The 27,169-nt window shown below is 38.1% G+C and overlaps 1 protein-coding gene across 1 annotated transcript in view; it reads right to left on the reverse strand.

Annotated features, from left to right (window-relative positions):
* Ccdc178 (coiled coil domain containing 178) overlaps positions 1-14,341 on the reverse strand; it is a 360,500-nt gene extending 346,159 nt beyond the window's left edge. The window contains exons 1-2 of the mRNA NM_027616.3: positions 14,317-14,341; positions 9,399-9,481 (exon numbers count right to left, since the gene is read on the reverse strand). The gene's annotated coding sequence lies outside the window, so the exon portion shown is untranslated. The remainder of the gene's footprint in view (positions 1-9,398; positions 9,482-14,316) is intronic.
* Positions 14,342-27,169: the final 12,828 nt, after the last annotated feature.

Here is a 27,169-nt window from a genome sequence, read left to right on the forward strand (position 1 = left end):
CTTACACTTTTCTCGCACATTCTACATATTATAGAATCTTATTTTAGAAAATCCACAACACAGTGGAAACAAATAATTCATGACTTCTGAATCAATTTTGCTATTGATTTTATATTATATCTGCATCACGTCCAATTGCATTAAGACACATTAAATAGTACATCTCATGGCTTTGACAAAGCAATACACATCTTCTGAAAGATTAAATGCCATCTTTCTCATACAAATAAAATTAGAACCAAGGCAGTTTCTATACATATTTTCTCAAATATATCTCACACTGTATTCAGAAGTTGTCTAAGTGGAATGATGAAACCCTCCATCACCCAGCTTCTATATCTACATGGTCTAAAAAACAAACAAACAAACAAAAAACAGATAGATCAAAAAGCTCAGATTAGAAAGAATAAGACATTCATAAATGCAACTATAGAAAAATAAAATGAGAGAGGCCTCTTTGAGCAGGCCAGTAAAAGTACACAGATGCATACAAACAAAAATGCTTTGAGTTCATGAAAGAAAATACAATCCAGCTATGTATCTAAAGTAGTCTTTCAGACCAAGAAGGTACACTTGATCAAATACTAGTAACAAACGATTTTTTTGTATGAGATAGGAGGATTATAAAAAAATGAAATAGTCAAGAAGAAAGTATGAACAAATGTCGAAGAAAGACCTAACAGTCACCATAAAAAATACACCCACAGAGAGTGGCCGAACTAATAAAGGGACAAAGCTGAATCCACTAAATGAATAGCATGAAGTATCCTTTCTTATGGAATTTATAAAAATATTTCAAAAATTAAGTCATTACAGAGCAAAACATACTAGAGGTTAGGAGAGGACAGAGCATGAAAGCCATGTTTTCGTCCTATGGGCAGTCATCTTACCTGAATCTTTTAAAGGAGTGAAAATAATATATAATACCAACAATATACATTCTTCTTTAAGAGAACCATGAAACTTTTTCAAATAACCTTTACAATACAGGAAGCTGTTTAAAAGATGCAATATGAAGACAGATCAGGTTTGTCTGTGTGTGCTCTAGTTGGTAAAGGTAAGCATTTCGTAAATCCCTAACCTTCACCTCTAGCTATTCAAAGAAGAGGGGATAGTATTTTCAATCAGGAATCCAAGCATAGAGGCCATTGTTTGTCCAGCATAGGGTATTTTCTTCTCCTCTCCACGGCCACAAGGGAAGCCATGTGTTCCAGATGGTAAACCTACCAAGAAAGAACAAGCTCACCCTCAGGGGTGTGACACCATCAAAGAATAGCCTTTTCACATAATCCTTGGAGCCTTTGTAGTATGTATAGTAACCTAAACTAAGTAATTCAAAAACAGTCCCCAAATATATTTCAGGTAATTAAGACACATGATAAAGTGCAGAGATTATATGCTTTATACATTATTTTAATCATGTCAGTTATATGTGGGTCCACATAGAATTATCTTCTAAGAAGGGTGGCCTTTTTACCAAAGAGAAAAAAAAAACTTCCAAAATGTCCTTGAGAAACAAATAAACTTTCTATTACCTTCTAAGTCTGAATATAGTAAACTTATTTGGGATTCAGTTTATTCTAAGATTTCACTTTATCAACATAGAATTAATTATCAGCAAATATAATATGAAACATATAATGAAGAAAATTTAAATAAATATTCTCCAGTGATAATGGGTTACATTTAGGGATTTAGATAGAGACAATATTGTTTGGTCATCATCTAAATTCTTCTGGGTTCATAGGAAAACTATATCTCATAAGCTTTTATAAAGACAGTGTCAGGCCCGTCATAAACCTGGCCATTGGAATGTGGAGTAGATCAGATCAGAATATGCCAGATGCTCTTACAGTTCTTCTCCTCTCCATGGCCACAAGGGAAGCCATGTGCTGCAGATGGTAGAGCCACCATGATAGAACAAGCTCACCCTCAGGGGTGTGACACCATCAAAGAATAGCCTTTGTTCTGCCAAGCCATGTAGATTTTATAACTTTGCAACATTAAGTTGAAGAGCAGATCAAAAGTACTTGCCAGTAACTAACAAACATTATTGCCTAAAAATGAGCTGGAATACTAATAATAGAACTACCAGTTGTCCACTGCCCTCAGAACTAAAAGAATAAACCTCATCTAACTGAAATACAAGCAATAACATTTTTTAACAGATATAACAGAGTACAGGTAAAATTGTATTTTGGGAAAATCTCTTTGTTAAATGCTAGGAAAATACTCTATATAATTTTCACAAAGTACTTGGAGCATTTGTAGTATGTAAATTCTCAATTATGAACTTAATGAGTAGCTTTACATTTAAATTAAAAAAAAGTCATCTTTCATCAAAGCAAGGTTATCTCTCTTGTTTCAGTTATGGTCACTGAAGCACAGCTTATATCACTTCTCCTGCGTCCATAGCCTGCCAGTAGAAATTGCTGAGCCAACATACACAAATTTGCACCTCCAAATGTGGTTTCTACCAGACACTAAAATAAATTCACAGCTATTGTGATGTAAATTTTGATATAAAACTTCAAAGTCATCCTGTCATGGGGTGCCACTGCAAGTGAGTGATATCAACACCCCAGTTAGAAACTAGCCTTAAAAGGAAGGATTGTTAAGTGCCTGCATCTTCAATCTTCTCCTTTATGCTAATGAGAGCATTCTTGTAAGAAGAGTTAATCAGATGAATGTGTGGACCTGGCCGATTGTATTCGCTCTCAGGAAAGGATGGTGGTTCATCTCATGGTTAAAGCAGTAATAGCAGATTCTACTCAGTCTCTAATTCATGAACTGCTCTGTACAGCAACAGTAATGGAAGCTCATATTTTCCTGAGGCTATATTAGTTACTTTTCTCATTGTGACAAAGCACTTGACAACAAAACAAGACAAACAAACAAAAAACACCGAAAAACAAAGAACCTTAGGGAGGAAGGGTTTATTTTAGTTCACACCTTAAGAAGAAAAATGGCACATGATGATGGGGAAAACATGGTGAAAGAGCATGAGGCCACTGGTCTCTGTGTCTACAATCAGGAAGTAGACAGCAGGCAAGACTTAGGCTAGGATACAAACCTTTAAGGTCCAGTCCCACTGACCCACTTCTTCCTGAGGATTCTACTTCCAAAGGCATCATACATCCTTACAAAACATACTATCAGTTAGGGAGTAAGTGCTCAAATAGAAATGTCAACAAAGGTGCTTTCACATTTGAGCTTCAACAGGTTAAGACTATACAACATATGGAGACAGATGTAGGTTAGTCCAAGGAGGCTGTAGTAACAGTCTAGTGTACAGAACTCAGGAATTGACTCTGAGTGCCCTGCTGCATTAAGGCATGGAATGAGGACTCCAGCCGTACTTACACTTGAAAAGCTCATGCCAACAGGTATCTAAGAAATCTCTAACACTGCTTGTATACCAAGTTGGAGAGATGGCACATGGAAGAAGTGTGGTGATAAGTGGGCACCAGGGACCACACTGCAAAGAAACAAATGCCCTAGAAGGTTAGCAGAGCTTGGACTGATTGTGTATGAAGAAAGCAGAAGTTACTGACCTCCTGGGATGGGAGCTTGATTGAATTAGAGAGCAGGGCCTAAGATCCTGACTTCTATACAACAAACATATGTTACTAATGGGACTACACTTCTTTTATCAGATTTTTTTCTACAGAGATTAAGGTTACTTAAGGAAAGTGGCTATATATTTTCCATCTACATTTCAATATTTAATTTAATCTCACCTTCCTTTCTCTCCCTCTTTCTTCCCTCCCCTCTCCACAATACTCCAATACTCTCCTTCCCTTTTTTTTCTATCCCTCTTCCTCTTCTCCTCTCTCCCTTCTCCCACCTCTCTCCATTAAAAGAGCCCATATGCACAGGCATTACCTTTTTTCAATCTTATCATATATTTTAAGGAAATGAATACTGACAATTGCTTTTCATTGGTTAACGTGGTGACGAAGAATGACGTTATTAACTATTCTGAGGTTATAGCTAAACAAAAAAGTCAGTATTTAACATCAATTTGGAAATTAGAATCTATTTGTTCTCTGGAGGTATTGCATTTCACTGAGCTGGTCCTTTCTAAAGACCTTGTAGGATTTAAAGATTGGATAACCCCCAAGTAATCCCCTATTTTCCTACAGACTCGGCTTCTGTTATTCTACTGAGAATTGTTACCTAGGGCTGATTTTCCTAATTTTGCAAAAGGATACCTAACTGTTGGCAGAGGGTCTCCAGGGTGTATCAGATGTTTTGTGCATCAAGATTCCCTAAATGATCTTCTTCAATATGTAGACTACTGAATTAATACAAAGCACATGTTGCTAAATAAGAAAGAATTCTATCTCATGTGAGTTCCAAAATTAAAATCTAATAAACGTGGAAAGACTAAGTCCCCTTAAATATGACCTCAGCAGAAGGTCACAGGGTCTTTCCTGGCTGTCAAGCTTGAGAGCTAAATTAGAAACAGGTAATTTTGTGTTCTATCCCTTCTTAATCATCACTCCATTTTTAGCCTCTGGTTCCTTGCCAGAGCCCAGGGAATGGAAAGAAAATAAGAGACTGAACCCAGTAAGCAAACAAGGAGTCCGGGGAAGTAAGACAATGAAGCTTCATTTCCTCTTAAGTGCTACAAACCACGAGTTGAGAAAATTTAATAAAAGGCTGAGGTTTCCTGTTACTGGCTTCATTCTAAACAGTGGGGGCCCTCAATGGCAGCCCACTCCGCAACTAGCTGATCGCTCAACAGCAATCATGCCAGAGTGTTTTTGACTCACAGAAAGGTATGCTTTCCCATATATTTTGGAAAGAATGTCACTGTAGTTGTCATTATACCATGAGACATAAAAGTACAGCTTTGGCAAATGACTGTTGTAGAATTATTTTAAATACTAATACCCTGTTATAGTATTATTTCAAACAGTAAAACTCGGGTTCTTTTTAATTATTTGGGCTTACAAATATATCATTTTTTTCCGCAAGTTGTGTATTTTGGGTATTAAATGATCTACTAGTATCCAAAATAGAAATTAAAATCACCCAACAAGGGTTTGAGGGGTAGCTCAGTAAATTAAGTCCTTTCCGCTCAAAAATGAGGACCAGAGTTTGGATCCTTACAGCACCCCCCCCCCATATGGGTGTGGCAGTAAACATCTGTGATCCCAGTCCCGGGGGAGAAAAAAAAAAGACAGGAGAATCCCTTGGGCTCTGTAGCCAGCCAGGCAAACCAAATCAGTGAGTTGTAGTCTCAGTGAGAGACCCTGGAGACTGGGCTAGAGAGAGCTTAGTCAGTAAAGTGCTGTACAGAGATCTAAGTTCAGGTCCTAGAAACAGATGTAAAGGCTGAATGTGGTGGTGCAAGACGGTGAACCAAGACTTGAGGGTTCAGAAACTAGCAGAACCCTGAAGTTCAGCAGCCAACCAGGCTAACTGGATTAGCTTCAAGGCTACTGAAAGCTGGGTCTCAAAAAATAAAAGTGGTAAAAGAACTGGCCAGGTAGCCTAGCCAAATCAGTTAGTTTGAGATCATTGAGATACTCTATACCAAATTAAATGAAGAGATACTTGAAGCAATCCCACTAAAATCAGGGATGAGATAAGGATGCTCTCCATATATTTATTCAATATAATACTCAAAGTTCTAAGTAGAGCAATAAAACAACAAAAGAAAATCAAGGGGATAGAGATTGGCAAATAAATCAAATCTATTTGCAGTTTATATGATAGTATACATAAGTCACCCCAAAAATTCTAACAAAGAAATTCTACAGCTGACAAACAACTTCAGCAAAGTGACTGGATATAAAATTAACTGAAATAAATCAGCAGTTTTTTTTTTTTATAAAAATGATAAATGGGCTGAGAAAGAAATTAGGGAAACAACACCCTTCATAATAGTCACAAAATATAAAATATCTTAGGGTAACTCTCAAGATCTATATGACAGGAATTTCAAGTCTTTCAGAAAGATATCAAAGAAAAATCTCAGAAAATGGAGAGATCTCCCATGCTCATGGATTAGCAGAATTAACACAGTAAAAAATGACCATCCTACCAACAGCAATCTACAGATTTAACACAGTCCCTATCAAAATCCCAATACAATTCTTCAAAGACATGGGAAGAGCAATTCACAAATGAAAATGTAAAAAACCCAGAATAGCAAAAACAATTCTTAACAATAAAAGAACTTCTGGGCAAATCACCAACCCTGACCTCTATCTGTCCTACACTGGATAGTATTTGGTAGAGAAAAGGAAACATTGATCAGTGAATAGAAATGAAGACTCAGAAATAAAACCACACACTTATGGACACTTGATCTTTGACCAAGAAGCCAAAGATACACAATGGGAAAAGGAAATCATCCTCAATAAATGGTACTGATCTAACTGATAATCTGTATGTAGAACAATGAAAATAGAACCATATTTGTCGCCTGTACAAAGCTCAAGTCCAAGAGAATCAAGGACCTCAATATAAAATCAAATACACTGAATCTAATAGAAAAGAAAGTGGTAAAAAGCCTCGAATTCATTGGCACAGGGGGAAATTTCCTAAACAGAACTCCAATGGCTCATGCTCTAAGATCAACAATTGATAAATGGAACCTCATGAAACTGGAAAGCTTCTGTAAAGCAAAGGACATAGCCAAGAGAACAAATTGGCAATATTCACATTGGGAAAATAATCTTCACTCACCTCATATTCGATAGAGGGCTAATATCCAAAATATATAAAGAACTCAAGAATCTAACCACCAAGAAATCAAACAACCCAATCAAGAAATGGGATATAAAACTAAACAGAGAATTCACAACAGAGAAATCTTGAATGGCTGAGAAGCACTTAAAGAAATGTTCAAAGTCCTTAATGATCAGAGAAATGCAAATCAAAATGACCCTGAGATTCCACCTTACACCAATCAGAATGGCTGAGATCAAACCTCAGGTGACAACACATGTTGGAGAAGATGTGGTAAAAGAGGAACACTCCTCCATTGCTGCTAGGGTGGAAAACTGGTACAACCACTCTGGACATCAATCTGGAGGTTCCTCAGAAAGTTGGAAATAGATCTCCCTGAAGACCCAGCTATACCATTGTTGGGAATATACCCAAAAGATGTCCCACTATTCCACAGCAGCACGTGTTCCACTATGTTCATGGCAGCCTTATTTGTGATAGCCAGAAGCTGGAAACAGCCTAGATGTCCCATGACAGGAGAATAGGTACAGTAAATGTGGTTCTTTTTTGCAATGGAATACTACTCAGCTATTAAGAAGGAGGACATACTGACTTTTGCAAGCAAATAGATGGAACTAGAAAATATCATCCTGAGTGAGGTAAGTAAGACCCAAAAGGACATGCATGATATGTATATAAATATAAATGAATATTAGCAAAAAAAAAAAACCCAAAAAATCAAAACCAAAACTGTACAGAATACCCAAGATGCAGTTCACAGAACTCAAAAAGCTCAACAAGCTGAAGTGCCCAAGTGAGGACCCCTCAGTCCCACTTAGAAGAGAGGAGAGAGAAGAAAGCAGTCACAAGTGAGGAGGGAGGGACCTCGGAGGGATAGTGGATGGGGGGGGGGAATTGAACGGAGAGGGACATGTGATCTAGTATTGGGTGAAGGAAAAGGACTGAAGTCCTAGGGTGCAGCAGAAAAAATGTAAACAGGCAACTTCAGAAAATAGGAGGTTGGGGGCACCCCCTCCCCGAGAATGCAGCAGAGAACTGGGAGGTGAGAGACTCCCAGGACTCAAAGGGAGGAACCTTAGATAAAATGCCTGACAGTAGGGAGAGGGAACTTATAGAGCAGCAGGAAGACAGGACATGAAGTGAGGGATGGGGTTGCCACCCCACAGTCACCTCTCTGACCCATAATTCTTCCTGTCTGAAAGAATTACAGGGATGTAAATGGAGATGAGCCTGAGGAAAAGAAGGTCCAGCAACAGGTCCATAGTTGGATCCAGCTGAAGGTGAGGTCCCAAAGCCTGACACTATTATTGAGGCTATGGAGTGCTCACAAAAAGGGATCAATCGTGACATATTTTTACCCAATGAATAGACAGAAGCAGCTGACCACTGTTGTTGAATTAGAGAAGGCTGAAAGAAGCTGAGGAGAAGGGCGATCGTGTAGAAGGACCAGCAGTCTCAATTAATCTGGACCCCGAGATCTCTCAAACACTGGACCACCAAACAGATAGGATATACCAGCTGATATGAGGCCTCAAACACACATACAGTAGAGGACTTCCAGGTTTGTGTTTATTCAGAGATGACACACCTAACCCTCAAAAGGTGGAGGTTCCAGTGAGTTTGAGGTCAGGTGGGGTGGGGAGTAGGGGCATCCACGTGGAGACAGGGTGGGGTGGGGAGGAGGTGTGGGATATGGAGCAGATGGAGGATGAATGGGAGAGCAGGGAATGGAATATGGAGTGAAAAAAATAAATTAAAATAAAATTAATTTTAAAGAAGAAAATATAAAAATAAAAATTTAAAATTTAAAAATTAAAGAATAAATAAAAAATAATTTTAAAATGAGAAAATAATACATTAAAATATAAATACCATAAAAACCTTAAGGTAGAGGACACTTGACTATTTCTACTTATATCCCCTCACCTACTTGTATACACCACACACATAGGAACTGCATAGACAATAACACTATACACAGACACACACACACACATTGCCAAATAATATAGCTATTGAGAAACCTTAATTTTAACTAGAAACAATAAGTATCTTACTAATTTTCTATGTTCTTACAATGTCAGTTAGGAGAAACAGTTTTTCACTTGCTACAAAACAATACAAAGATATAAACAATATAAATAATAGCACCAAGGAAGAAATCCATGCTTAGGAAGACAACAAGCAAATAGAGTGCAATTTTACCATCTGGGGAATAAGGAAATCAACAGTAATAAGAAACATTGGGGATTTATTATAAAAAGAGTATGCCAAAAGCATTTTAGAGTCATTTTCTACAAAATATTCAAATTAGTAGGTAAAGAGGTAAATTGTATGCTACATATTTGGATTCCACTGGTATCACCTTGTATAACATCTTATGGCATAATATCTGCTAACTAATTTAAACTACCTTAGCTGTAAATGCTGTCATGCCCATAGAATTTGCTGTCATGCCACAAGGAACCAATAACCATGAATGAAATGCTTGACCGAGATACCCAGGCCCAGAAGGGGAAGACATTGGTTTTTATCTGGTATTATATTATAGAATTCAAAGAAATTAATATATAATTCTGAAACATCTGAAATATCAAGCAGATACAAACACAAAATAGAAGATGGAAGTGGCAGAGGAGGAGCAGGATAATGTAAATTGCATAGGTCAAAGAATCCAGCAACCATTAACATACCTGGGGAAACACAGGGGGATCAGAAACAGTTCCTATCCTTGTGTGCCATCTTGAGAGCTACACTCCCCTCGTTATGTGAGAATCTAGATGGAACAGAAGGAAGGGGATTAAGAGGAAAACAATACCAAGTATTTTATTACTATTCATTGGACCTTTTCAAAAGACCAACCAACACTTTGGTAATTCAGAAATCAAATTCCCAAACCATCAGCATTTCCTGCCACATCTTAGAATGCAGAAATCATTTCTCTCATCCGTTGTTAAATTCTCACAGTACTGGATAGATGTGACATAGTCTGAGATATTTCTCCAGAAGCATCATTGATCTTTGTTAAGATAACATCTCTAAAGTTTTAGGTTGAAGCAGTGATGATCATAGAGTAAAAAGGACTGGTAAAACCATAGCTTTTCATTTATTGAATACATTTTATTCTATATAGTAGCTAATTGAGTTAAAAAAAAAATTCAAGAGCCTGTTTTAAGAATCAATGTTATTCAATACCACAGCCAGTAAGCATACCAAATTTTAAAATCATGGCTACATTATCCACCTTTGAGTCACAATAACTTCGTGCAGCTATGTCTATAGTAAAGTAATTTGACACCGCTGTTCTAGAGGATTCAAACTTCATATTGTCATTATGTCTACTTCCTAAAGTTATATTCAAACATGTAGGTCCACTATATAATATCCAGTCAACACTTAAGATATAAAAAAGCAGTTGACTTCTCACAGGAGCATAATAACTAGAAGACAGTTATAACATGGGCTCAATGGCAAGTGCCATGCCACAGAGTGGTTCTTGGATAAATGCACTGAAACATAGCCATCAGAACTAAGGACAGGATTTTCTTTTAAATAAACAATTACTGAAGTCTTATGTGAAAAAATGACAGAGAAATAATTGTCTTTGTTGTCTGAGGATCATGTCACAGAACATCAGCACAAGTGTTCTCACAGTGGAGGTGCAGGCTCTCCACACCCTTTCCGCTGAAGCCTTTCCTCCTCGCTTCTTCCATTTCGTCACCACTGCTCTCTAACTTCTAAATTTTAGTAATTTAATAGCCAGTCCTCTTGTCCATTCTTCTGGTTCTTAGTTATATAAATTCAATGTTTTTCAAGCCTATGAAAGAACAGTGAATCTCTTTAGTTCATGTGGAAAGATGTTTTGGCTAGTTACCTGTATTTATACAAATATGCTCTGAGTATCCAGAAAATGTAGCAATGTGTAAGTGCTAAGAGACAAAAAAAAAAAAAAAAAAAAAAAAAAAACAGGCTGAGGTGGTGGCAAAATAGGGGATTAATCGGTTTAATGATGCACCAAAGACTGTAGCTTGAAAACCTGTTACATGTGGGATTAAATTCCTGGCAGGCCCCATCACTAATAATAAGACCTTGGAGAAGATAGTGAAAGTATGTGGAGTGCTGGCCTTTGCCTCTTGAAATTGAGAATGGTGAAAAAGATAATGCCTTATAATCCTACTACAAGGATTGAAATAGCACACAAGACCGGAGAGATGGGACAGCAGAAAAAGATACTTGCTGTTGCCAAAACTGATGACTTGATTTCAATCCCAAGCATGCACATGATGGAGGAGAGAACAAACTTCTTCAAATTGTCCATTGATCTTCACATGTACACACACACACACACACACACACACACACACACACACACGTACAGCATAGATATAATAAAAAAATACATACACTTATCTAATACCCAGTGTAGAGTAGACATTTAATAAGCACTATTTAAACTGTAAACAACAAATTTTATGTTTGTAAAATAATGGCTTTTTCAAGCCTCTGTTTTCTATTAGGATGGAGTTTTTTGAGCAGTGAAAGACCAAATTTCATGAAAATAGAACTTCTGTTTGGAACTTCTGTATCCATCCAACTCAAATATAAACCTCATCAATCAACTCAGAAAATACAGTCTATAGTCAATGCTGCCACCTTCTTACATGCCACTTTCCTTAATTCCAACTCAGAACCCAACAGAGAAAATCTAATCAACTGCTGTAAACCCAGAACACACTCCACACCGACTTAATTCTCCTCCACCAGAACATCATTTGAGCCTTCCCATTATGTTGCTAGAAAACTGTTCACCTCCCATATGTGCCTTTGGGTCTCTGCCCAGTGTAGGCAACAGTGGCTGAGTTTCATATTTAGAAAGTTATGTATAAGTAGTCTCTGCTTATTCTCACTTATATGAACCCTGTTATTTGTGCAGCACTGTAACTGAGAGCAAGTGCTCAGTACATATATAAAAAGTATGTAAATGCATTTACCATGCTATGAAGGGAGACAGTGCCATAACTAGACTTCTTATGCTACCAAGCAAAACTCATAATCCTAGGAATGGGCTCATCTTGGTGAGCCATTGGCCAAAGACGTCCTATAGACTACCACTTAAGCATCACAAGAACCTATACGGAAGAAGTGGAAAAATGATAAGAGTCATGGGTGGTGTAGGACTCCAAGGAAACAGTGTCTTAAAAAAAATAGGGCTGATGTATGTTAGCTCAGAAAGACAGTGACAGCTCATATACCTACATACACTCAAGTTAGATAAAATCCCAGCACATAGAAGAGTTAGTAGGCACAACGCCCCATACCTAACCAAGAAGATGCATGCAACTTGATACCCTCTGGGAGAGAACAAAAACATAAGTTTTTTTTCTGTTGAAGTGTCACTAGGCATATCAACCACACGTCAGGGCAGACCCCATGCTCAGAAGTAGTTGGTTGATACAAAGGGACTCCATGGGATTTTGTGTTTGTTTTTTTTTTTTGTTTTTTTTTTTTTTTTACTTTCAGTTCTGTTTTTTTTTTTTTTTTCATTTGTCTGTGTGATTGTTGTTTATTCTCTGAGAGAATATGAACTTGGGTGGGTAGAGAGGTGGGAAGGAACTGGGAGTTGGGGCAGAGAAAATAATGCAATCCAAATATATTACATGGAAACAAGTCAATAAAAAGACCTCAATGTTAATTTTAAAACGACGAACTAGCACTGTGTAATGGTACATGCCTGTAATTTTAACACATGGCAGATTCAGGTGGGAAGTTACAAATTCAAGACCAGACTGAGCTATGTACCAAAGCCTTGTTTATAAATAAATGAATGAATTCTATTGTACATGTTTCCTTACTGCCATTACTATGCAGAAGTTACACTCTAGAACACCATTGCCATTAGGGCTCAGATGCACAGAATCTGCTTGTAGACATGCAGTTTTCCTACCAGGCATATCCATATGATTACAGCACTATCAAACCAACTCTCTCAATCTATTTCTGCCAACAGCAAATACACAATCTTCAACTACTTCACATATTCCAGCTGCTCAGTCTGCTTTTCCTTAGTCATCATTTACTGCTCTCTTTTCCATTTTCTCTGTGCTCCAGAGTCTAGAGTTTGAGCAATGAACATACTCAGTAACTCTTAGTCCCATCTACCTAGAAAAAGAATGGGTAAAGAAATACTGTATTTATTTTTATTTTAATGATGAAGAGCTCATTTAAAACTGTCTTACTGGGGCCAGTAAGATATATCACATAAAGGTGCTTGCTACTAAATTTGATGACCTGAGTTATGTTCTCAAACCCATAATGGTGGAAGAAGAGAATTTCAAAAAGTTGTCTTCTGACCTCCACGTATATACCATGGTATGTATATGTGTATATGTGCACCTCAGGGGTGCACACACACACACACACACACACACACACACACACACACACACACATACACACACTGCTCTAAAATGGGAAGATAAATCCTCTGTCATGTGTCTGTGTATTCTGTTTAGGAAAAAAGTTGGGAGGGGAATCCAGTTCCCTTTGAAATCATATCTCTAGCATGGTAGAAGAAGCCATATTCAAAGGGGAAAAGAAAGAAAGGTGTATGCAGAATGTGCGATGGAGAGTAGAAGCCAGCGAGCCTCTAAGAGCTGCCCATCAGCTAAGCTAAATCTCCACATCATGTCTTTGACAGTTCTGAGAATTATACTGGTATGGGTCATAGAAAAGTCTTAAAACTCACTAATTAAATGAGGAGTGTTGTATATTCAAGATAAAACGGACTAGCCTCACGTAAACAGCTAAAATTCCTACAAAATGCTGAATGTGTTTTTGAGATTAGCCATCTATTTCTCTCAGTTCTTACATTTGTAAGTGGTGGCTTAAGTCCTATTTCCTCATTAGGTCCAGGAAACCATGAGGGATTAACTAGAGTCGAGAACATCAGCAGGAACACTCTATGTGGGTCAAGAGGCCAAAAGAAATCGAAGACAGAGTGTGCTGTGATCAGCAGGAATGGCAGCTACCCAGCCAGCTCACACATTTCCCGAGTAGAAGAATGTAAAGAGAGCAATGGCCGTGTGCTCTCACTTGACATCAGGAGAAGGCTGTGTGCTGGGCCTGATAGCAGCCTGTGGGAACGGGATCAAGGGAGAATATCACTTTCTTTCCAGGATGGAGATGTGGGAGCGGCTGATTTCATTTTTGCTGATTTATACTATATTTACTCTATTATTTTATATTTCCCTATTGGGAACTAGAAAACTCCCAACCTGTCCGTAAGAAGCTATTCAGTAGAGTTTAATGAAATCATTATTTTTAGTTAAAATCAAAACAAACAACCCCACACCATTTTCAAAAGAATCCATTAGCAGCTCAAAAGAATAACAGGTGAACCGCCACCAGGCAGCTTTGAAAGTGAATGGGGTAAAAGTCCCGAAAGCATTCTGTTCCAGACACAGGAAATTCTGCAGCCAAGGAGGAGACAGCATCCCTTGGTGGTCAAAGGATAGAAGAAGGGGTTACTAGTTCAGGGCCACTGCTGCCACCCTTCTGTGCAGAGGCCACTAGAAGGTCCATGGGTCAAGCCCCACAGGTCCCGCTACTCACCCTCTATGCCAGCTTTCACTTGTCTGCTTTGGCGTCTGTCCGTTACTGGCTCGAGCCTCTCAGGCATCTCCACCAGTCCAGTCTCCCTACTCCCCTAGGCCTGCCTCTCCACCTTCTTGGCCTGTCTCTCCTCCCCATCCTCTCTGCCTTACCCAACCCTCTCTCCCATCCCATCCAGCGACTTTCTCTCTGCTGCCTCAGACCCTGGATTAGCGGTCCTTGCATGATGAGCCCTTCTTTGTTTATTTCTCCTTTAACCTGCTTGAAAGAACTCCTTTCTCCTTCGTGGGGAAGCAAGTTGGGATGGAGCAAGGGCTCTTCCTACCCTACCGTAAGATATCGTAGGATAGACAGCACAGAAGACTACGTTGAGCATCTAAGAGGATGTTGTGACCTTGGTCCTGTCATCTTCAAGACTTGCTGGCTTGTATTCTGTTTTGTGATCACTCCCCACAGGGGAACTCTCAGAACTGGGTCTCCTGCCTCTAGGACATTGTGACCCAAACTGACTGTAAGATGTGAGTGCCCAGTTCAGCGTAGTTGATAATTTAAGGTGACTGTGTTCTGTTAGCTAACTGTTAGAGAGGAAAGGAAGTGAAATTCATTAATTCATAAACTATTCATTCACTCCACTTTCTATGTCAGGATTGAAGTAAGGAAGGGATTGATTCATTCTGACAAGCCATTTGTATAAGCGTTTATTTGTAAAAAATTAATTTTGAAGTGTTGCTTTCTCTCATAAAACACTAGGAAATATAAATTATATTTACCTTAAGTTTGTGTCTTCTCTATGAATATATTCCGTGACCTGAAACAGGCTACAAAGGAAAGTACCTGGGCCTTAACACTGCTCACCAACTGCTCAAATCAAGTCAAACCTGAGTCTGTAAACAGGATGGTAAAATCGTTAGGCCCTGGATAAAGATTTTTCTCACCAGGATAACAGTCTCCAGACAACACTGGAAACAGCTACGTCTTCTGCCAAGGTTCATCAACACAAACTGCTCTTCTCACAAGCCATCCAGAGAGTCATGACTTCTAATGGAAAGAAAGCATCATAATGAAAGCAAGGAGCAGCAACTCTGCAAGGCTTCAGTTAAGATGTGCAGAAACATTCTAGCATGGACTCTCCATTTTCCCAGTCTCTGTGCATGATTTACTTAAACTGACTTGTGAGCACTATAATATCAATCTCTAACATGACATCAAAGTTTAAACTGTGTGAATCATATGCATCTCAGAAAAAGTATATTTGTGAGGATTCAAAATATCTAAATGAATATATTTAATATCTAGATTTTTTTATTATAAAATAGAACCTTATCATCAATTAGAAACTTCACTGCTGCCAAATTCTTCTAATTAGAGGTTGGAGATATTTCTTAGTTGATAGACTGCCTGCCTAGCATGCATGAGGTCTGGGGTTTGAGTCTCAGAACCTCCAAACCTGGTCATAATGACACCTGCTTCTAATCTCAGCACTCAGATGATAAAGATGGAGAATCAGAGACTCAGAGATAACCTTGGCTACATGAGACTGTCTCAGAAAACAGAATGAATAATAAAACCCACTGATAGTTGCTGTACTTGGGGCACCACAGTTCCCTCTTAATATAAAACTTCTTGAGCAACCTGCAAAAGGGAGATCACCTTGGTGATCCTCTGCTCCTGAAGCAGGTCGTACCCCAAGGAGAGATGTTCTCACAGTTCAGAATCATAGCCTCAGACCTTCATGGGAACAGCATTGCTGAAGACCAGGGACAGAGAAGGGAGCTGATTAAGCCTTGCCATGCATCCCTCAGCTCATGACCAGAGAGCATGCGCTAGCTGCAGCCTGGGCTTTCTCTCATCAGCAGAAAAACAAGAAAAAACAGATCGAACCTTTTGTCTACTCAGCTCCAAAGTCAAGTTATTCACTCAATAAATTTTGTTGTTTGTCCTTTTAATCTGCCTTTTATTATGAATATCTCAGTCTTTCACATAAAGCATGTACAGGAGATATATTTTATATTCCTATGTATACAAGGCAGTTTTTTATTAAATAGAAAAGCAGATTTTTAGAATTAGAGCAAATAAAGAGACCATATTATTACATGGCAAAAATGCAAGTTGAGATATAGCATAATAAATTAATAGGACATAGAAAGAATAAAAAGACACATTTTACACAAAGCTACCATTCAAGAGTGAGAGAAAAAGAAAGAAAGAAAGAAAAGCAAAATGTATTTCCAAAGAACTCAAAGTTCTAGTTAGCAGAGCAACATTTAATGATGTGCTTCTAGGACAAAGTAGTGTTTGAAGGCTCAGAAAGATGTGTTTAATACTCGTAGATTTTTGTCAATAGAAAACATACTCCATCCACTTATGTTGTAATTGATTAGTCTTGGTGGTTAGTACTTAAGACAACTTTATATAAAGTCATGCTGGGTGATACATGCCTGTATTCTGGATGCTGAGGCAGAAAGATCAGAAGATCAAAGGTATCCTTGGTTAAAGGGTGAGTTCAAAGGCTAGCCTGAGATCCACAAGATCCTGTCTCAAAAACAAACACAACCAGCTGTTCTCTATGTCCAGAGGATGCTTATATATCTCAATAATAGCATCTAGTTGGTGCTTCTGGGTTCCTTTAAAAATTGCCATCAATGGTATTTGAAGCCATTCTTAGGTTCCCTCAATGGATGTCACATCTACCTGAGAGGAAGCACTGAGATCTTTATTGATAACAATACTTTTTTAAAATTTAATTTAATTTTTAATTTATTTTTTACACTCCATATTCCATTCCTCCCACCCCCATCAACCCTACCTCCTCCCTAGCCTACCTCATCTCCACGTGGATGCTCCCACCCCCACCCCACCCCACCTGACCGCTAAACTCCCTGGGGCCTCCAATCTCTTGAGCTGCATCATCTCTGAATGAACACAGACCTGGAAGTCCTCTACTGTATGTGTATTGGGAGCCTCATACCAGCTGGTGTATACTGTCTATTTGGTGGTCCAGTGTTTGAGAGAACTTGGGGGTCCAGATTAATTGAGACTGCTGAAAAAAATACATTTTAAGACAGACTAGGAAGATCATCAAAAGATGGTCAGAAGTATCTAATTTTATATGCGTGATATATCAATGTTTCAAAAACAAGTTAGTATTTTTGGAAGAATATCCTCTAGCATTTGCTTACATAAACTACTAACAATCCAATACATTTTAATTTTGAAAATAATTCATGTTGTCGTAAGTCTACAAAGAACCTTCAATTACCAATATTACACATATTACCAATGGATTATAGCAACATATGATTTAAAATGATACCATTTTGTCCCCATAAGTGATATACTATTTAAAGATGAATTTAGTTCTGTTTAGGTGCTAAAGCACACCACTGAAGCCTCTCAAGTACATCACGAATGTTCCTGTTGTGACTTTCTGCAGCTTTTAGTCATCTATTCAGGAAGGTGACTCCCCCCTTCCATCCGAGCACCTCACACACCATCCGTTTGTCAGCAGCTTTTTGATTCTACACCTGACCCATTTGTTTTCTAGAACTGCCCTCTAGCACTATCAGAAAATAGCCTAAAATCTTGGGTCATTTTTAATAAAGACTGGCAGAAAGAATATGATTTACATGTGATTAGTTCCGTTTCTTTAACAGAAAGTATTATGCTTTTCATAGCACACTTATGGTGATTTCCTCTCTGAATTAGAGGAAACTTATACAAGTGGACATGCTCAGACTATATTACACTAAAGTGAGCTTTTATTGTGCTCATTATTTCGAGATATCAAATTGTATTAAAAGGACATATAAATATATCATGCTACATGAAACAAAGGTTATTGATAACAGTGTCTATCATAGCAATGATCCCAAGAAAAATCCTGTGTAAGAAAGTGGCAAGGGCAGAGTATATGGGGTTCTTTGTTATTGTTGAATGTTTGGTTTTTGTTCTCTCCCTCTCTCTATATATAATGTGAGTGTGTGTGTGTGTGTGTGTGTGTGTGTGTGTGTGTGTGTACCAGAAGAGACTTTTGTGAGAAGAAAAGGGACAAAGGGACCATCAGGAGAGACAGGGTAGGGCAGTGCTGGGAGAATACAAGCAAAGTACAATATCCATGTATGTATGACAGTCATAAGGAAACCCATTTTTTGTGCACTAAGAAAAAAATTACCTAAAAATAAATTTCAATGGTTCAGGAGACAACGAGAGGAATGCCAAGGCATGTAGGAATTCAGAGCAGAGTGTTTAAGTCGGACATCAGTGTAAATTGTGCCTAAGATATGAATGTTAGAGCACTGATCAAGTCTTCATTTCTGGGCATAACTATAACAGAGCTTCTACATTAGGTTTGAGGTGGAAAGCCTGACATAAGTACAGGCATCATAATGGGCTGTAATCCTGGACTGAGTACAATGGAGGAAGTAAGCTGAGCCCCTGTTTTCAATGCTGTCTGCTTCCTGACTGTAAACTCTCGATGTGAGCAGCTGCTTCCCACTCTTGCTGCTATGCTTTGCTGGTTGTGGGGAATATAATCTCAAACTATGAGCCAGAAAAAAAAATCCTTAAATTCCCCTGGTTAAGCATTTTGCCTCAGCAAAGAAGAAAGTAACCAAGTAGCTAATCTGTTCAAAGCAAGAATATTTCTGCTGACTTTGATTTATTTATGAATACCAGATTTTCTGTCTCATCTACTCATGCACAAACATCCTATTAATACCACAAGCCTTGTATTTTACAGGATTTGCAATTTTCAATTATTCCTTTCTCTCCCAAGAATCTGGAACTTAGCATTCTAGTACAAAACTTTCATAGCCAAAATAGTAATTTAAAACATAATCATCTTCCTGCCTCTGCCTCATCAGCATATCCTACCAATATGTGCCACCACAACAGGTACAAGATCAAGCCAGATAAAATCTCTGGGTAGATGTGAGAAGGGCCCATGAAGTCCTGTCCTACTTGAGGACCTATTGGTAATTGACAATTGCACAGGGAGGAAGAGTCTGATTTTTTAATTTTTTTCAAGAAAGAGGCCCTTGAGAGGTTGCCTTACTCCACTAGATGGCCCTACACCCATGCACGTAAGAGCAGCACTGAGCGGACTCAGTAGGAAAGAGTAACAGCACAACAAAACTATTAAAGTTAGGACATAGTAGAAAAGGGAGATGGGAGGGGTTAAGGTGAAAAGACTTGATCAAGACACATTGTACACATGTACAAAAATTCTGAAACAACAATACTGTAGATCAATAAATATGTAAGACATAACTCACAAACAAATCTCCTGAATTATCTTTCAATCAATATGAAAAAGTAGTGCAAGAAAATGAAAAGGCTCTTAGCTATGCTATTGCACAGATGGATGAAAATGGCCACTTGCTAATTTCTAAGTTTATTTGCAGCTGCTTTGCTTTCCTGGAAAGGCTTTTGAGCAATAACCAGGGCAGTCTTCACAACTGACCATTTCCTGATCACTATCCTAAAGCAGGCAGGGCACTTTCCTGTCCTCAGATCTCATTAATGAATAGTCCTTACCTCATTTTCTTAGCCAGTGTGGCTTAGATCACATAGATTGCCCAAGAGCCATGCAGTTGGTAATGAATGCAGTGATATTCAACCCAACTGTGACTCAACTCAGCATATTTTACAAGCTCTTACTCAGCCCATTTTATAGGAATGTATGAATAATGATTACTTGTAGATAGCAAAACATTTTTTTCTCCAAGGTACCAGCAAAGCAAAATGCTCTCAACAGCTCTATAGGTGTAGGAGGAAAATAGTAAGAATTTAAACAGTCTTTTCATCAGGTGGGACTCCTGCGAAGGAATAGCTAATGTGGCATAGAACCTCATTGGCATTTGTACTGGATTTGTAATATACAGAAACACACTCTAAATGGATCTACAGGAGGATTTTTCAGAAAGGTTCTGATGAGGAGGAAAGACATGTTAATTATGCACAGCATTGTCTTCCATGGGTTGGAGTTTCAGATTGAGTTAAGGGGAAACTGACCTGGACACCAGCACTCATCACGCTCTGCTTCCAGATTTCAAGCACAATGTGACCAACCACCTGATCTTCCTTCTTCTATGCTTCCCTTGCCATCATGGACTGCATCCTTCTCAAACTATGTGCCAAAATTAATCCTTCCTCTCTTATGTTGTCATTGTTTCCTTTGCCACAGCAAGAGAAAAGTGACTAATATAGAAGAAATAATCAAGTGATTGTATCATGGGTATCTAGTCTGGGAAAACATCTGAAAAAGTTACTAACTGCAGAAAAGCTAAGACTAACTTTAGGTCTGGAAGGGTCCAGCATGTAAGGAGGTCAGACTAAGCAGACCATTCTGCAATGTGAATAGCTCTTTGTACGTCCATCAGAGAAATACGTTCCTGGGAATTCATCCATTACTTTCCATTTTCAGAGACCTCACTCTGACTGCTATATGTTGGTACCATTCAGGGATTTTGTAGATATCAGTACAATTTCTGTGATATATACTCCTATAAGACTCTGAAATACCCCTAAATTCTGGATAGAACCCTTACTCTCAAATTGTAAAAGGATCACCCATGCATCCTTCTAGGCAAAGGTTAAAGAAAGTGTCATGAATCCACCTAACCAAACATGGACCAAAATTTAGGATTAGGGCTTCAAGGAAATGGCAGAAATGTGGGGAAAGAACCTAAAAGCAGAAGGTACAGGAATATTTATTTTCTAATCAGTACTTAAGAAGACAACAATTCCCAGAAGGAGGTGTTTAAACCCAGCACAATATAGTCAGAATTGCAACAAAATAATTCCCGCTGAGGATATGAGATAGCCCCTTTCCATGGTGAAGTCTCTCCTAGACATAGAAAGGGATCAACTTCATCAGGAGCTTTTCATGCCTGCTGTCCTGGTGAAGGATAGAGGGCTCCTGAAAAGGTAGGAACATTTAGAAAAGCTGCCTAGTTACAGAATCTACAATCCAAGTGTCTGTGGCACGGATGCTGAACAGGACAGGACAGAAAACATATCATTTCCACTTATGGCACTACACATGGGGGAGGGAGCTTCAGAAGTACTCTGACATGAGTAAGCACAAATATTGTAGCCCAATCTTAGTCAATTAAATACAGTTATAAAGCCATCAGTAAGAATTGGTGTTCAAGTGACCAATAAAATAGTTACACTTGTCATTTAATTGATTGGAGAATTCCTACTCAGCTGCACACATACACAAACGCACACTTTTCCCCCTGTGTGTATGACGTGTAATATATATATATATAATATTGTATATACAATGTATTATTTATACATATATAGCATGTCTAAAAGTAAGTATATATTTATATATAATATCTATAATATAATGCATACAATATAATGGTTATTATATACAATGTGATATATAAAGTATACAGATATATAAAATATACATTGCACATTACACATGAATACTGTATATAACATTTTATATACAATAAAGGTGAATAGAGGCCAGGCCACCTTGGGTATGAACTTGGTGGACAGTCCCATAGTCCCCAGAGGACTCTCTACTCCCCAGGTGCCCCAGCATGCCCAGGAACTTAGGATAACTGGTGAGTGGAACACAACATCTGTTCCAACACAACTGAGAGTGCCTGGGGCCAGCAGGAGCAGGGAAACAGGACCCTGCCCAACAAGTGTCTCTGGTTCCTTCCAATAGGTGCTGGTTTACCTTGTTTTCGAACTCAGAGGACAGAGGAGGTAGCACTTCCAGGCATTCTAACATACCCAGGATCTTAGGATCCCAGGATTCCAGGATCCCAGGAGCTTGGTCATACTAGGATCTCAGGGTCTCAGAGGAAGCTTGACTGCCAAGAACCCAGAATCTCAGGATCACATGATACCGGAATCACAGGATAACAGAGATAGACTCTGAGGAGTTCTAACTCAACTAGGATTACAGAAAGGACAGGCTCCAATCAGATATATAGAGGGCAGGAAGCACTTGAGATAATCAGATGGTGGGAGCCAAGAGTAATAACAGAAGCAACACAAACCAAGGTTACTTGGCATCATCAGAAACCAACACTTCCACCATAGCAATTCCCGGATACACCATCACACCAGAAAAACAAGATATGGATTTAAAGTCACTTATCATGATGATGATGGAGGACTATAAGAAGGACATAAAAAACTACAGGAGAACAGAGGTAAACATGTAGAAGCGCTTAAAGAGGAAACACAAAATCAGATTAAATAATTAAACAATTACAGGAAAGCACACCCAAACAGGAGAAAGAATTGAACAATACCATCCAGGATTAAAAAAAGGAAATAGAAACAATAAAGAAATCACAAAGGGAGACAACTCTGGAGATAGAAAACTTAGGGAAAAAGTCAGGAGCCATAGATGCAAGCATCACCAACAGAATACAAGAGATAGAAAAGAGAATCTCAGGTGCAGAAGATACCATAGAAAACATTGACACAACATTCAAAGAAAATGCAAAATTCAAAAAGATCCTAACCCAAAATATCCAGGAAATCCAGGACACAATGAGAAGACCAAACCTAAGGATAATAGGTATAGACAAGAAGGAAGATTTCCAACTTAAAGTGCCAGTATATATCTTCAACAAAATTATAGAATAAAACTTTCCCATCCTAAAGAAAGAGATGCCCATGAACATACAAGAAGCCTACAGAACTACAAATACTTTGGACCAGAAAAGAAATTCCTCTGGTCACATAATAATCAAAACACCAAATTCACAAAAAAAAAAAAAAGAAAGAATATTAAAAACAGTAAGGGAAAAAGGTCAAGTAACATATAAAGGCAAACCTATTAGAATTACACCAGACTTCTCAACAGAGACTGTGAAAGCCAGATGATCCTGGGCAGATGTCATACAGACCCTAAGAGAACACAAATGCTAGCCCAGGCTATTATACCCAGCAAAACTCTCAATTACCATAGATGGAGAAACCAAGGTATTCCATGACAAAACCAAATTCACACAATATCTTTCCATGAATCCAGCCCTTCAAAGGATAATAAAGGAAAAACTCCAACACAAGGAGGGAAACTACACTCTAGAAAATCAAGAAAGTAATCTTTCAGCAAACCTAAAAGAACAACATAGCCACATGAATAGAATTCCAACTCTATCAACAAAAATAACAGGAAGCAACAATTACTATTCCTTAATATTTTTTAATATCAATGGACTTAATTCCCCAATAAAAAGACATAGACTACCAGACTGGTTATGTATACAGGACCCAACATTTTGTTGCAAACAGAAAGCCCACCTCAGTGACAAAGACAGACACAACCTCAGAGTAAAAGGCTGGAAAACAATTCTCAAAGCAAATGGCCCCAAGCTACAAGCTGGAGTAGCCATTCTAATATTGAGTAAAATCGACTTTTAACTTAAAGTTATCAAAAAAAAAAAAAAAGATAAGGAGGTAAACTTCATACTCATCAAAGATAAAATTTACCAAGATGAACTCTCAATTCTAAACATCTATGCTCAAAATGCAAGGATATCCATATTTATTAAAGATACTTTATTAAAGCTCAAAGCACACATATTACCACACACAATAATAATGGGAGACTTCAACAACCCACTCTCATCAAAGGAAAGGTCATGGAAAAAGAAACAAACAGAGACACAGTAAAACTAGCAGAAGTTATGAACCAAATGGATTTAACAAATATCTATAGAACATTTTATCCTAAACAAAAGGATATGCCTTTTTCTCAGCACCTCATGGTACCTTCTCCAAAATTGACCATATAATTGGTCACAAAACAGGCCTCAACAGATACAAGAAGTTTGAAATAATTCCATGCATCCTATCAGATCACCATGGACTAAGGCTGATCTTCAATAACAACATAAATGATAGAAACCCAACATACACGTGGAAGCTGAACAACACTCTATTCAATGATTACTTGGTCAAGGAAGAAATAAATAAAGAAATTAAAGACATTTTAGAGTTTAATGAAAATAAAGCCACAACATACCCAAACATATGTGACACAATGAAAGCACTCCTAAGAGGAAACCTCATAGCTTTGAGTGCCTCTAAAAAGAAACAGGAGAGAGCATACATTAGCAGCTTGACAGCACACCTAAAATCTCTAGAATAAAAAGAAGCAGATTCACCCAAGAGGAGTAGACTGCAGGAAATAATCAAAATCAGGGCTGAAATCAAGTGGAAACAAAAAGAACTGTACAAAGAGTCAACCAAGTTGGAGCTCGTTCTTTGAGAAAATCAACAAGATAAACCCTTAGCCAGACTAACTAGAGGCAACAGAGACAGCATCCTAATTAACAAAATCAGAAATGAAAAGGGAGAACAGAACATGAGGAAATACAAAGCATCATCAGATCCTACTAAAAAAGCCTTTACTCAACAAAACTGGAAAACCTGAATGAATAAGACAATTTTCTGGACAGGTACCAGGTTCCAAAGTTAAATCAGGATCAGATTAATGATCTAAACAGTCCCATATCCCCTAATGAAATAGAAGCTTTCATTAATAGTCTCCCAACCAAAAATAAAAAAAAAAAAAAAAGCCCAGGACCTGATGGTTTAGTGCAGAGTTCTATCATACCTTCAAAGAAGAACTAATACCAATACTCCTCAAACTATTCCACAAAATAGAAACAGAAGCTACTCTACCCAATTTGTTCTATGACGCCACAATTACTAAACCACACAAAGACCCAACAAAGAAACAGAACTTCAGACCAATTTCCCTTATGATTATTGATGCAAAAATAATCAATAAATATCTCACAAAGCGAATCCAAGAACACATCAAAATGATCATCCAACATGATCAAGTAGGCTTCATCCCACAGATGCAGGAATGTTTCAATATACAGATATCCATGAAGTAATGAACTATATAAACAAACTCAAAAAAAAAAAAAAAACATATGACCTTCTCATTAGTTGCTGAGAAACCATTTGATAAAATCCAACACCAACTCATGATAAAAGTCTTGGAAAGATCAGGAATTCAAGGACCATACCTGAACATAGTAAAAGCAATATAGAGCGAACCAGTAGCCAACCTCAAACTACAAAGAGTGAAACTGGAAGCCATCCTACTAAAATCAGGGACTAGGCAAGGCTGCTCACTCACTCCCTACCTATTCTATATAGTGCTTGAAGTCCTAGTCAGACCAATTAGACAACAAAGGGAGATCAAAGGAATACAAATTGTAAAGGAAGAATTCAAAATATCACTATTTGCAGATGATATGGTAGTATACTTAGATGACCCCAAAAATTCCACCAGAGAACTCGTAAACCTGATAAACAGCATCAGTGCAATATCTGGATATAAAATTAATTCAAACAAATTAGTGTTCTTCCTCCCCACAAAGGATAAACAGGCTGAGAAAGAAATTAGGAAAACAACACCCTTCACAATAGTCACAAATAATACCAAAAAAAAAAAAAAAAAAAAAAAAAAAAGTCTTGGTGTGAATCTAACTAAGAAAGTGAAAGATCTGTATGATAAGAACTTCAAGTCTCTGAAGAAAGAAATCAAAGAAGATCTCAGAAGGTAGACAGAGCTCCCATGCTCATGGATTGGCAGGATCAATATAGTAAAAATGGCCATCTTGCCAGAAGCTATCTACCTATTCAATGCAATCTCCATCAAAATTTCAATTCAATTCTTCATAGATTTAGAAAGAGCTATTTCCAAATTACCCTGGAATAACAAAAATCCCAGGATAGCGAAAACTCTTCTTAACAAAAATCCCAGGATAGGGAAAACTCTTCTCAACAATAAAAGAACCTCGGATGGAATCACCATGCCTGACCTCAAGCTGTACTACAGAGCAATTGTGATAAACACTGCATGGTACTGGTACAATGACAGACATGTAGATCAATGGAATAGAATTGAAGACTCAGAAATGAACCCACACACCTATGGTCACTTGATCTTTGACAAAGGAGCTAAAACCATCCAGTGGAAAAAAGACAGCATTTTCAACAAATGGTGCTGCCACAACTGGCGGTTATCATATAGAAGAATGAGAATTGATCCATTCTTATCTCCTGTACAAAGCTCAAGTCCAAGTGGATCAAGGACCTCCACATAAAACCAGATATACTGAAACTTATAGAAGAGAAAGTGGGGAAGAACCTTGAACATATGGGCGCAGGGGAAAAATTCCTGAACAGAACATCAATGGCTTGTGATGTAAGATCAAAAGTCGACAAATAGGATCTCATAAAATTGCAAAGCTTCTGTAAAGCAAAGGAAACTGTCAAGACAAAAAGGCCACAAACAGATTGAGAAAAGATCTTCATCAATCCTATATCTGATAGAGGGCTAATATCCAACATTTACAAAGAATTCAAGAAGTTAGACTCTAGAGAAACAAATTACTCTATTAAAAAATGGGATACAAAGCTAAACAAAGAATTCTTAACTGAAGAATACCTCATGGCTGAGAAGCACTTGAAAAAATGTTCAACATCCTTAGTTATCAGGGAAATGCAAATCAAAACAACCCTGAGATTCCATCTCATAACAGACAAAATGGCTAAGATCAAAACTCAGATGACAGCAGATGCTGGTGAGGATGTGGAAAAAGAAGAACACCCCCGTCCCCAATTGCTGGTGGTATTGCAAGCTGATACAACCACTCTGAAAATCACTTTGACAGTTCCTCAGAAAACTGGACATAGTACTACCATACGATCCAGCAATAGCACTTTTGGGCATTGTCTTAGTCAGGGTTTCTATTCCTGCACAAACATCATGACCAAGAAGCAAGTTGGGGAGGAAAGGGTTTATTCGGCTCACACTTCCATGCTGCTGTTCATCACCAAA

This window comes from Mus musculus, chromosome 18, assembly GCF_000001635.26.
Source record: "Mus musculus strain C57BL/6J chromosome 18, GRCm38.p6 C57BL/6J".
NCBI lineage: Eukaryota > Metazoa > Chordata > Mammalia > Rodentia > Muridae > Mus > Mus musculus.